Genomic DNA, 14,728 nt, shown 5'->3' on the forward strand with positions numbered 1-14,728 from the left:
AAGGAAGAGAACAATAAAAGTAAAAGCACAACCCAAGGACATGTACTGCAATATATCATAGGGAATATTAGCAAGACCAAATTGGTTCTTTGAAAAGATAAATAAAATTGGCAAACTTCTGGCAAGATTGATCAAGAAAAAAGAGAGGCCCAGGTACCACCACTGACTGCTCTGACAGGGATCACAAGAGAGGGTCTCAGACAGAGCTGGAGAAAAATGTAGAATAAAATTGTAACTCAAAAAGAAAGACTAGACTTGCTGGCCTGACAGAGACTGGAGAAACCCTGAGAGTATGGCCCTGGACACCCTTTCAGCTCAGTAATGAGGTCACTCCTGAGGTTCATCCTTCAGCCAAAGACTGAACAGGCCCATGGACAAAACAAGACTAAAGGGGACAAAACCAGCCCTGGGGAAGGGACTGGAAGGCAGGAGGGAACAGAAAAGCTGGTGAGACAAAGCCCAGGGTTGAGAAGGGAGAGTGTTGACATGTCGTGGGGCTGTTAACCAGTGTCACAGAATGATCTGTGTACTAACTATTTGACAAGAAACTAGTTTGTTCTGTAAAACTTCATCTGAAGTACAATAAAAAAAAGGAGAAGGCAAAAGTAAACTATTTGGTAAAGGGAATACAGTTAGAAATAGAACAGAGATTAAAAAGAAATAAGATATGGTGAACTTGATGCCATTACATTTAGGAAAATGTAGATGAAAGGGACAAACAAAATTAACTCAAGAAGAAATCAAAATTTGAATATACTTAAAAATAGTGAGGAAATTGAATTAGAAAAGTAAAATTCTCCCATGTACAAAACCAGGTCTAATAAACTAGTAAACTAAGCCATGTAAAACCATCAGGCCTGAATGGTGTTACAGGTGAATCTCCCAAAATTTAAAGATAGATAATTCCAATTTTATAAACTATTTCAAATAATTAAAAAAGAGGGAAGTCACTACACAACTTATCTTACACATCTAGTACAATGGCTTAAAAACAAATTTAAATATGAAAATTATAAACAAAGTATAAAATCCAGTAATGCGATAAATAGTAAACATATACCATGATCAAGCTGGGTTTATCCAGGAATGAAAAACAATAAAGAAAGAACAAATGATAAAATTCAACACTCATTTATGGTAAAACTAGGAATGCAAGGGAAATTCTCAGCCTGGTGGTATAGTGGTCAGCTACGGCTGCTAACCAAAAGGTTGGCAGCTCAAATACATCAGGTGCTCCCTGGAAACCATATGGGGCAGTTTTACTCTGTCCTATAGGGTCACTATGAGTGGGAATCAACTCGATGGCAACAGGTTTGGTATTTTTGGGGAGTTAAACAAATGAAAAGATATGCCATTTTTGTGTATATGTATAAGAAGTCTCAAATACAACATTTCTTCCCAGTTTTATATAGAGAGGTTTTATGCAATTCCAATCAAAATATTAACTCAGGCTTTTTGTAGAAATTCTCAAAATGATTTTAAAATTAATATGGCTATACAAAGTTCTGAGAAGAGCCAAATTGCTCAAAAAAAGTAAATAGGCAGGGGATTTGTCCCACTCAACATCAAGGTTCATTATGAAGATATAAAAATTGAGACTGTGAGTCATTTGTTCAAGGATAGACAAGTAGAATAGTGAACACAATTGAGGGCATAGAAATAGACCCATAGATACATGGAGACTTAATTTAACACAAAGCTACTTTTGTGAAAGAATAATTTAGTAGAAGATGCTGAGTTAAGTATTCATGTGAAGAAAAATAAAATTGCACCCCTTTAATACTTTCACCAGAAAACATAGAATATCAACATTACCTCATGAAAAGGAAGAATTTCTTTCATAAGACACAAAAGACACTCACACACACACACATACACACACATAAACAAACACAGGAAAAACTCAATCTCATTAAAATTAAAACACTGTTTAAATTAAGGTATAACATAAAAATCCAAGGCAGAAAGACCTCATCAGCCAGATCCAGCCTAGGAAATGAACACTCAAGGATTAATCAAAACTAAAAGATTTCCAACAGGGAACCAGAGAGATTAATCTGTAAATGACAACAACATCAGAACAATAAAAGAGGGAATAAATGGTGTAGGTATAGAATTTTCAAATGGAGAGGAAGGCAAGGTGATACCAAGTAATAAAAAAGACTGATTCAAACTTGGGAAGATAAGGGTAAATTTCAAGGTAACCACAAAGTTAACAAACCTACTCATCAAAATAAGGAAGAAAAGCATAAAGTCTCAGTAAACACAAAACGTACAAAAGTAAAAGCAATGAAAAAAAATCACAAACAAAAGGAATTCAGCACAGGAGAGTAATAGGAACAAAGAAAACATCAGCACTACAAAAAAAAAAAGCACTACAAAATGACAGCAATAAACTCACAACTATCAATAGTTATGCTGAACGTAAAAGGCCTAAATGCACCCATAAAGAGACAGAGAGTGACAGAATGGATAAAAAACAGAATTCATCAATATGCTGTCTACAAGAGACACACCGTAGAAACAAAGATGTAAATTTATTAAAAGTCAAATGACAGAAAAAAATATATCAAAGCAAACAGCTACCAAAAAAGAACAAAAGTGGCAATACTAATCTCAGATAAAATAGACTTTAAAACAAAATTCACCATAAAAGACAATGAAGGGCATTATATAACGATTAAAGAGACAATCCACCATGAAGACATAACCATAGAAAGTATCAACACACCCAACAACAGGACTCCAAAATACATAAAACAAACTCTAACAGCACTGAAAAGAGAAATTGACAGCTTCACAAATAATAGTAGGAGACTTTAACATATTACTCTTGGTAAACGGCAAAGCATCTGGGAAAAAAAACTCAAAAAAGATACAGAAGATCTAAAGGCCACAATCAACAAAGGCAGTGCTCAGAGGTCAATTTATAGCAATAGATACATTTAAAAAAAAAAAAGAAGAAGAAGAAGAAAAAAGGGACAAAATCAAAACATTAGCTACACATCTCAAACAAATAGAAACAGAATAGCAAAAGAAGCCCGCAGCCTCCAGAAGAATGGAAATAATAAAGATCAGAGCAGAAATAAATGAAATAGAGCATAGAAAAACAATAGAAATAATCAACAAAACCAAAAGCTGGTTCTTTGAAACGATCAGTAAAATGGGCAAACCAACGGCCAAACTGACAAAAGAAAAACAGGAGAGGACACAAATAACTCATATAAGAAAGGAAACGGGAGACATTACAACAGACTCAAATGAAAAAAAAAAAAATTATCATAACAGGGCACTATGAAAAACTATACTCCAACAAATTTGAAAACCTAGAGGAAATGGACAAATTTCTAGAAACTCACTACCTACCCAAACTAACACAAACTGATGTTGAAAATCTGAGCAGACCCATAACAAGAGAAAAGATTGAAAAGGTAATAAAAAAGCTCCCGCCCACCACACAAAAAAAAAAATACCCTTGGCTCAGATGGCTTCGCTGGAAAATTCTACCAAATATTCAGAGAAAAGCTTATACCAGTACTACTCAAACTATTTCAGAACATAGAAAAGAAAGGGATATTTCTGAATTCATTCTATGAAACCAGCATAACCCTGATACCAAAGCCAAAGACACCACAAAAAAAGAAAATTACAAATCTATATCCCTCATGAACTTAGATGCAAAAATCCTCAACAGAATTCTAGCCAATAGAATTCAGCATTGTATCAATAGAATTCAGCATCTTATCAATAAAATAATATACCATGACCAAGTGGGATTCACACCAGGTATGCAAGAATGGTTCAACATTAGAAAATCAATCAACATAATTCACCACATAAATAAAATAAAATAATCATGTGACCATCACAATTGCTGCAGAAAAGGCATTCAACAAAGCCCAACCCCTACTCCTGATTAAAAAAAAACTCTCAGTAAAATAGGTATAGAAGGGAAATTCCTCAACATCATAAAGGGCTTCTATATGAAGCCAACAGCAAACATCATTCTTAATGGAGAGAGGCTGAAAACATTTCCCTTAAGAACACCAACAAGACAAAATATCACCACTCCTATTTAACATTGTGCTGGAAGTCCTAGCTAGAGCAATAAGGCAAGAAAAAGAAATAAAGGACATCCAAATTGGTAATAAGAAATAAAACTGTCTCTATTTGTGGGTGTATGACACCATACACAAAAAACCCGAAAAGACTCCACAAGAAAACTACTGAAACTAATAGAAAGATTCAGCAGAGTAGAGGATACAAGATAAACATACAAAAATTAGTTGGATTCTTATACACCAGTAAAGAGAATGACAAAAAGAGAATCAGGAAAACAATACCATTTATAATAGCCCCTAAAAAAATAAACTTCTTAGGAATAAAAAAAAAAAAAAAAAATCAAGGCAGAGTTAAAGAAGATTCACAAAACAAAAACTGAAAAGAAAAAGAAATTAATATACAAAATATGTGATGATATCCAACAACTTTAAAAGAAAAACAGCTTCTCCTAGAAACACAGCATTTAGCAAAAGTGGCCAATAATCATTTTCAAAGATTCTCAACTTTATTAGGAAGCAGGAAAATGTAAAATAAGCTGACAGTGAAATAACATTTTACCCTTTAGTTTGGGAAAAAAAAAAAAAGAAAGAAATGAGTTATTTTAAGTATTGGGGAGAATGTGGAACAATAGAAAGTCTTATGCCATCCTACTATGAAAGAGTTAAACATACTCAAAACTCATAACAATCATAATCCTAGGTATATACCTAAGAGAAATGCCTGCATGTGGCCACCAGGATACACATAGAATATTCATAACAACATTGTTCATAATAGAAAAAACCAACTGAAATAGCCAAAAGTCATTTGACCAGAAAATGTATCAATACATCTGCTATATGCATATACTGGAATATTACAAAGAGAGACAATGGGAACACAACAACTGCACAAATCAACGTGGATAAACCTAGGATAATATGGAGGAAAACAGTCATGAAACGTTTTCGTTCCATTTTTATAATGTTAGAAAACTAAATAAAAGTATTTAAAGCATATATTTATGTGGTAAAACTGTAAAGAAAAACAAGAGAGTATATACAATTTTGTGATGGTGTTTACCTCGATGTTGGGTGTAGGTGGAAGCATAGGAGCATAGAAGTGAATGAATGCTTTCGTGATGTTCTATTAAGTTGGGTAGAGGATTCATGAGTGTTTTACCACAATGCTTCAAAACTTACACACACTTCAGAAAGGGAAAGAAGAGTACTCTCTGCAGGGAGTCAGGATATACAAGTAGAATGTGTACAAGAGACTGGAAGAAAACAAATGTGCCTGCTGAATAGGAGTGAGTGTGAAATGCTAGATGAGGCTGAAGAGGTATGGAGAGTTGGACCATGCAGGGAAATATAGGTCATATGAAGGAGCTTTATTCTTTATCTTAAGAGCAATGGAAAACTGTTGGAAGAATTTAAACAGGGATAGACATTTTCAAATATGCATTTTGAAAAAAATGGAGCAGTCCAGAGTGGCTATGGGTAGATCAGATGCAGACCATCTGGGAAACAATAGTAGATGGAATAAGGTGGAGTAGGAGAGATGGAGAGAAGATGAGAGATCTGTAAGATATTTAGGAGGAAATTCAACTAAACTTTGTGATAAGACACATACGGGCATTAAGGAAGGAATGTATCCAGGATAACTCCTAAATTTCTAACTTGCACAATTGATTGAAGTATTTCTATTTAATCAGTAAGAAGCATTAAAAAATCCCAGGTCTGGGAGAGAAAATCATGAGTTTTGTTCTGGCCACTGTGGTTCAATGGATTTCTTTATATGGCCTTTCTAACTCTTGCTTTGTAGTTCTCCCAAAATGATTGGTCAATCTACAGTCTTGCAAGTGATTTGTTTACTCTCTGCATGAAGTACTTGCAAGTGATTGGTCAGTTTACTACCTGCATAAGAGGTCTGCAAATCTACCCAATAGGATTGGTCAGTTTACTATCTGCCTGAGGGATTGATTGATTGAAGAAAGTCACAGCATGAAATTGACAGGGAATGTTCCTATATAGGCAGTCAGTCTCATGGAAGTTTTTAAGGGCTCCCTGATCACTGAGCCAGGAGAACACACCCTTTGGTTCTGAGGTCCCTGTGCTGAGAAGCTCCTAGACCCAAATAAAAGAGCTGTAATAAGGGTCTTATTACTCTTCTTGTAACATTGAAGACCAAGAGACATGGCAGCAGAGGGTGAGTTGGCCCACAGAGAGACACTGTTTTGGTGAGCAAGTCGGCCCACAGAGCAGGCGGTGACAGAGGTAGTGCCTGGGACAGTACCAGAGGAAGCAGAGATGGTGAGCAGACCTGGATGGTGGCAGTGGAGTGACAGAACCTCAGTCTACAGGTGAGGGGAGCAGCCAATAGCCAAGCCTGCCAAGTGATGTCATTGAGTTTCCTGTTGGAAATTTTCCTGTTGGTTCAGAATGAACACTGGTTTTCGAGAAGGGTAAGCAGGTCCTCTATGAGATGTCCTTTTAGACATTGAGGCTCCATGCTGGGACCCCCTTGTGAACCTCACCCTTTGCATATCTTCATTTCCGTTTATACCCTTTGCTTATGTTCTTCTGTGAGTTCTGTGTGACCATTCCAATAAATTATCAAGCTCAATAGAGGGTGTTGTGAGGGAAACAGGTAGTGTCAGAAATGGTGGAGAAATTGGAGAACAGTAGTATATTTAACCTCCATCTCTTAGGAACCAGCTTTAGGCTGATTTTTGTTCATGGTTTTCTTTACTACCACCATCAATATTAAGTGCCCTTTAGGCATCCAGGTGTCCCTGGATGCAAATGGTTACGTGCTGGACTACTAACCAAAAAGTTGGCAGTTCAAACCCACCCAGAGGTGCCTCAGAAGAGAAGTCTGACAGTCTGCTTCCAAAAGGTCACAGGCTTGAAAACGCTATGGAGCACAGTTCTACCCTGCAACACATGGGGCTGCCATGAGTTGGAATCAACTCCACAGCAGCTGGCTTTAGGTATCCAAGAGGCCATGTGTACTAGGCCATTGAATATGTTGTCTGTAGGTCAAAGAAGAGGTCTGGGTTAGGAGGTAAAATGTTAAGTTATTTGCATACAAGTTACAATTAACTGCCTCACCACATCTCTGAAATCTAAGTGTTACTACGCATTTTATCCTCTTTTTAGAGAGAAGCTGTTGAGAGAAATTTACAGAGTTTAAGTACTTGCCCAGGTGACTTCAAATCCTAGATGATTCCATCATGCAGAGCAGCCTCTTTCACTGTGGTTCAACGGACAGAAGTTACCTCAGAGGAGTATCTTGGAATGAAAAAATTATATGTATATACATTGAAACCTGTGACAGCCGGAACTTGATGGGACTGCCTTTTTTTTCCAGGTCTCGAAAGTTTTCCACCTTTGACAGGGTACAGTCTTACCACTTTTCTATCACCCTCTATTAGTGGAAAATATTTGAATTTCCCTTCTCTGACAGGTAGCCGCCTTAAACAGGTTCCAGTTTTCCCAGGTTTTACTGTATCAGAAAAGGCACCAAACCTTTCAAAATCTATCAGGCTAACTTGTATCAAAGCTGCTATATAAAAAAGCAGAAATCACTCTTCCTAAACACACGCACACACAGGCACAAGCACAAACATACACACACACGCACACACAGGCACGCACACACATAACCATAATCTAGACAGTCAATGCTTTTACTCATCCTTGATGTCTTCTCTGTCACTCCCGCCGGGGACTATCCAAAGTCTTCCCTACGTCCTCAAGTCCGCCTTCCACCCTCACGCTATTCATGGTTAGCATACATTCCAACGTCGTACTTTGGGAAGAAAAATTGAGGCTTTCTGGCATTGAGTTTCTGTGCCCAAGTCAAACTTTGTCTCCATTCATTGTTACCTCATTAACTCCAGCCTCAGAGGTGCTATATTCCTACTCTTCTTTCAAGTTTAAGCCTTAATCAGTATTTTTCAATCCATCTCTCCCTACTTCTTGTTTTACATTTTAGTAATAACACCAAACTACTGGTATTCCCATAGGTATACCTCACCATTTCACAGCTCTCTCTGCCTTTGATCGTCATCCTCTGTGACCCCAATACTCCTCAGAATGTTTTCTCCTTTTCAAAATGGGTGACTGAGAGCTTGACATAACCAACGCCATGATGAACCTGTAAGTTTTTCTCCTTCCTCTGCCTGCCTCCTCCTTCACATACCTTTGTTAATGACTTTGTTTTGACCTATTTTTTTTTTTTTTTAATGTTAGTGACTTTGTTCTTTGTTTTAATCTGATGAAAATAAATTTGTTTTGTTCTGTCCAACCACCTGTGGCTTACAACTCCCCACAGGAAAATCACAGCCCAGGTATTTGATATGTATCTCTTTAGTCTGATAAAGAGTCTTTTTTCACTATCTTGTAATGAATAACTCCTCCAGCCAGGCCATCTGCAGACTACGAAGACACTTCTAACCCTTATAAGATTCTTTTTGAGCTCTAATGTGAGATTGCTTTTTGGGGCTCCATAGAGACAGCCTGTGTTGCTGCCAGGTCCCCGATGAGGTATATATCTCCTTAGTAAACTTTCTCAGTCTCTGACTTGGAGTACATTTTATTGGCTCGACTGCTCCAGGACCCTAATCTGGTAACACTCTCTCTGCCAAGACCTCCATTCCTCATTTCTTTAACTGGATAACTCTTACTTAATCTGTCAAATATCAGATCATCACTTCAGAAAGCCTTCCTGGAATTCCCTCTCTTCTTCTGACCCGATTTTTTTTCTTGAAATTTACCATATTCTATAGAAGTATTTGAATGAGTGTCTCTCCCACTATAGGGTCGCTGTGAGTCGGAATCAACTGGACAGCAACAAGTTTGGTTTTGGAAACACTGTTGGTGTAGTGGCTAAGAGCTATGACTGCTAAACAAAAGGTCGGCAGTCCAAATCCACTAGGCACACCTTGGAAGCCCTATGGGACAGGTCCACTCTGTCCTATAGGGTCGCTATGAGTTGGAATGGACTCAATGGCAACTTTTTTTCCACAAGAAACCCTATGATCACAGATCAAGACTTTTTCATCTTTTAACCCTCATCTATGAATAATACATGCCTGGCAAAGAGTAGATGCTTACTGAAGGATCTTTAGAATTGAGCTAGATCTTTCAAATGAAATTCATTCATTAAGTTTGTGTTTCTACCACTGAACTGTCACAGATAATATGGAAGATAAGTAGAATGGCCTTCAGTCAGTTTTTCAGTATCACCTATAGTTATAACATTCATCTTCTTACATTCCTTTCAATTTTTATATTTAAAATAATTGTCATCTCTCATGGAAGTTTTTATGCCTTCTGTCAGCTTTCTGACTTTTCTTTCTTTAAAATCTGCAGTTTGGGGGGAAAGTTGCTTTTTCTTGATTTTCTAAGGCAACCCAGAATATTTACTTTAAAATTTTATCCTTGCGATTTGGTGACTCTTCTAACCAAAATAACAGCCTCTATATTCCATTTCTGTATCAAGTCGGATTTTATAGTTCTACCATTCTTTTTCAATTTAGAAATTCAGGCAACATTTCTGGGATGCCTTTTAAAAACATTGTTTAGTTGCCTACGGCACTTCAGCCTTTTGGTTTCTGTCATATTTATAACACAAAAGACTCTTGAATTTCCGAATTCAGCAAAAAAAAAAAAAAACTTCTTCCTTTCATCCAAGCTCAAAAATTTCACTTCCTCTCTCTCATCTAGTCCAGCTCTGGGTTCTGCCCAGTCTTCCAAATTTGCATGCCTCTGTTCTTCCTGCCCTTGTCTTTGCCACAAAAACCACATCTGGGCCCTCATCACTTCATGCCTCAAGTATCTTAATCGCTTCCTGGCATGACTTCCCCCTTTAGCCTCTGCCCTAAGAGTTCACACTGTGGAGTACTACATATCAACTTCCCTAAACACCTAAAATATTACCTTGATCACATTGCAGTTCCCACTCTACCCAAGCACTCATAGTCACTCTCTTGTCAGAAAGTTGACATCTTGACTTCTTAGCACAACATTTTAGACTTTTAAAAATCTGGCCACAATCTAATTGTTCAGTCTTATGATCCATCTCTTCCCTACAGGAATCATCTCCCAAGCCAAAGGGATGAATCACTGGTCTCTAAATATACACTTAGAGTTTGTGACATGCCACCAATGGAAGACCCACAACACTTCACCGCCTTCCCTTACATCTTAGGGCCCTAAACATCCTCCTAAGTCCAGTATGAATTATTGATTGGACGGTTGTGCTTTCCTATATATTTTTCAGGTATATATAAAAAAAAAATTATTTTTTTATATACCTTATTTCCTCAGCTAGATTATAAGCTCCTTGAGAGAAGAGGTTATATCTTCTGAGCCTGCCAGAGTAAGATGTATGTATGGTGTATAGTAAATATTTGTTGAGGTCACATCCTAGGGCAAAAAAAAAAAAACATATTCAAGCATTTGCATCCCTAATTATGTGACTATGGTTTACAATTTTTGTTTGTTTGGTTTCCTTTGAACATTACAGGTTCAGATTCTTCTGTTTTACCAAAAACTCATATAACAATAAAATATAGACTTGACTATATAGGGGAAATAATTTATCTAATATTTGCATGACTTTCAACTGAAACTTCCAAGAGAAGAAAGTAGGAAATACAGCTACCTGTTTGAATTAGCCATGACTCTTCCAGTGGTTAAGAGCTCAGCTGCCAACCAAAAGGTCAGCAGTTCAAATCCACCAGCCACTCTTTACAAACCCTATGGGGCAGTTCTACTCTATCCTATAGAATTGCTATGAGTCAGAATCAACTTGACGGCAACAAGTTTTCCAGTTGCAAATAACAGAAGCCTAATTTACAATTAGCTTAAGCAAAAAAAGCCACACATTGACATATATAATTAGGATCCAGGTGTTCCAATTGTATAAACAAGCCTCACTCTCTTTCCATTTTTCTGAGTGTTCATCGTACTCTCTAGAGCTGCAGATGAGGCATTTCTGTGTGGTAAAAGACCAAGCTATCTACAACTTCAATTTCACGTCTTGCTAGTTTAGCAACCCTGCTTAAGTAAGAACCCCTCTCTCTCAACATCCATAAAAAAAGCTCAGGCAAAAGTCTATTGGATCCTGCATAAGTCACATAGGTATCTTAGAAAAGTCTCTGTGCCACAAAGACATACACCTGGGAGTAATTCAGCCTGGGCATGAGGCCAGGTCTGTGGCCAAAGTGGTAGCAGGATAGTTTGATTGTCCATGCTTCTAGAGCTACATGATATGGAGGAAAGACAAGGACCAGTCGCTTTCTCAAAAGAAGAATAAAGGATGGCAAAAATAATAGTTTTCCCCTTTAAATCAGAGATACTCTTTGAGTCTTAAGTCATCTGGATTGGATTCAGATTCTGAGACATCAGTTCATGCATTCATCCCCAAGTATTTATTGTGTGCCTACTCTGTGTTAGGTGCTCTGTTTGGCACTGTGGAGGATAAAAAAGTATTAACTTTGTCTTCCAAGAATGAGAAGGTGTATACATATTTATAAATAATTCTGATCCAATATAAAATATGGTATGTGTCATGAAATCTTTTGGGTCTAAAGGCAAGGATTTAAAAGTCATACATATAGCATCAATTGGTCTCAACCTACCAGAAGCAAAGGAGAATGAAGAACACCAAAGACACGGGGTAATTACGAGCCCAAGAGACAAAAAGGGCCACATAAACCAGACATTACATCAGCCGGAGACTAGAAGAACTAGATGGTGCCCAACTACAACCGATGACTGCCCTGACAGGGAACACAACAAACAACCCCTGAGGATGCTGGAGAGCAGTGGGATGCAGACCTCAAATTCTCATAAAAAGACCAGACTTAATGGTCTGACTGGGACTAGAATGACCCCGGAGATCATGGCCCCTAGACCTTCTGTTAGCCAAAGACAGGAACCATTCCTAAAGCTAACTCTTCAGACAGGGATTGGACTGGACTATGGGATAGATAATGATACTGGGGAAGTATGAGCTTCTTGGATCAAGTAGACACATGAGACTATGTTGGCATCTCCTATCTGAAGGGGAGATGAGAGGGTAGAGAGGATCAGAAGCTGGCCGAATGGACATGGAAAGAGAGAGTGGAGGGAAGGAGTGTGCTGTCTCATTACGGGGAGAGAAATTAGGAGTATATAGCAAGGTGTTTAAAAATTTTTGTAGAGAGTCTGACTTGATTTGTAAGCTTTCACTTAAAACACAGTAAAAATTCAAAAAAAAAAAGTCATGCATATGAAGACGACCATATTAGTAGTGGAGGTAGATGAGACTGAAATTTGTAAGGGCAAGATAATAAAGAGAAAAGAAGAGTAAGGACAGAAAGGAAAACTAAGAATAGAATGTTATCTCCACATCCTAGTCATAGTTCATAAAATGTAAACTCTGTAAGAGTGAAACCTAGGTATTTTTTCTTTTGAGCAATTAAAAAAAAATAGAGAAAATAATAATGTCAAATAACATTTATTGAGTGCTTATTATGTGATAGATATTGTGCTAAGTACTTTTCATGGATTATCCTATTTAATTCTCAAAACAATCCTATGAAATAGACAAGGAATTCTGATGGTTCACTGGTTAAGAGCTCAACTGCTAACTGAAATGTTGGCAGTTCAAACCCACCAGCCTCTCTGAGGCAGAAAGATATGGCAGTCTGCTTCCGTAAAGATTACAGCCTTGGAAACCCTATGGGGCAGTTCTACTCTGCCTATAGGGTCGCTATGAGTCAGAATCAACTTGACGGCAATAATATCCTCATTTTTTACGTGAGGGCCTGAGACTCAGAAATGTTAAGTAATCTGCCCAAGCAAATGATAAAAAAAATCCCAGTGCCGTCGAGTTGATTCCGACTCATAGCGACCCTATAGCACAGAGTAGAACTGCCCCATAGAGTTTCCAAGGAGCGCCTGGTGGATTTGAACTGCCGACCCTTTGGTTAGCAGCCGTAGCACTTAACCACTACGCCACCAGGGTTTCCAAGCAAATGATAGATTTGGGTTATTAGCCAGTTAGTCTAACTCCAGAGTGTTGATATCTTAATCAAGATGTTAGTGTTTTAGGCTGAGTTCTCTAGAGAAGCAAAACCAGTAAAGAATATAAATACATATATAGAGAGATTTATATAAGGAAATGGCTCACATGGTGGTAGAGGCTTGAACATCCCAAGACCATGTGTCAGGATAGAGGCTTCTCCTGATTCAAGCAGCCTCAGGGGCTAGCAAACCCAAGGTCAGACAGCAAGGCTTTTACTCACAGGCTGTAAAGTTCGACAAGTCCCAAGATTGGCAAACAAAATGACAGGTAAGCTGGTAGCTCAAGTCCCAAGAATCAGAGATCAGATGGACAGGAGCCAGCAGCAGGATCCAAGGCAAGCATAAGTCTAGGAGTCTTGCCAGGAATTCTACTTATACATTGGATGCAAGCCATACCCCCAAGGAAACTCTCTTTCAATTGATTGGCTATTCACAGCAGATCCTGTCATGGAGGTGATTGCATTTTATCAAATCTCATCATGGAAGTGATCACATCATCATATGACTGCCAAACTACATCATGACTGCCAAACCACTGAGAATTATGGCCCAGCCAAGTTGGTACACAACCTTAATGATCACAGCATTTTCAGAGGTTTCATTTTCTTATGTGAGTCAAGGAAGAGATTCAATATGAATTACCCAGAAACTTGTGTTCATTGAATTTTAGTTAGCCTCACACCATCTCTACTTCTTACCCAGTGTAAACCCCAACTATATTCCCTCCCCAGATTCGTACAGAAGCAGGCTAAAGTCATCCAGGAAATCTGCTGTTTGAGAGAAGAGTGAATGTGAAGGACTAGAGATGGGATGATGATTAAGGCATAGTAGAGGCTCTCTGGCTTTGAATTAGCGGAAAAAAAAAAAAAAAAAAAAACCTTAGCGCTACCCCGGGGATATCTTATGACAGCCCCAAACTTCCTACTAATGAACAAGGCAATTCCCAACTTTCTCTCATGGTACGCCATGTTGATGGAGCCAGGATGCCAATTCATAATAAAAAAAAGCTAGATCAAACTTCCAACTGTGAATTTATGGCTTCAGAAGGCATATTTGCAAAAATTTCACACCGATATTTCATTTTGTATTTTCTAATATGTTGCATTTTTTTGCTAAAAGAAGGGCACTATTCTTTCTGGAAAGAAAGCTTTTGTTTCTGTCAGAAATCTGACCCCAAATTCATAAGTGATATTTAATCTTTTTTTATTCTGGGTTTCTAAGATGCATCCAGTTACTCAGAATGGATTGTTTGCTCATAAGTCCGGATTCACATGAAAACAGTTTCAAATACCAAGAACCTCTTTTATTTTAACAACAATCAATAATTCATCCAATGGCTAATTTTAAAGGACCTGGAAAGAGCCTTCTTTGAGGTTTCGTGAAGAAGACGAAAACATGGCATAAATCATATTCAGATCTATATCAACAGCGACAATGCCGAAAAATATGCAAAACTAAATATTAAAACACTTACTATGTTCTTGAGTAAATTGACAATGAGAATAAAATGTGTTAACGTTGAATACCACAGTCTGCTTTAGGGGAAAAGCTGTAAACAAATGTGACCCTCTACACTTAGCCTTTCCAGGACTGGAACCTTAAAGGAT

Source organism: Elephas maximus, chromosome 1, assembly GCF_024166365.1.
Source record: "Elephas maximus indicus isolate mEleMax1 chromosome 1, mEleMax1 primary haplotype, whole genome shotgun sequence".
Classification (NCBI taxonomy): Eukaryota; Metazoa; Chordata; class Mammalia; order Proboscidea; family Elephantidae; genus Elephas; species Elephas maximus.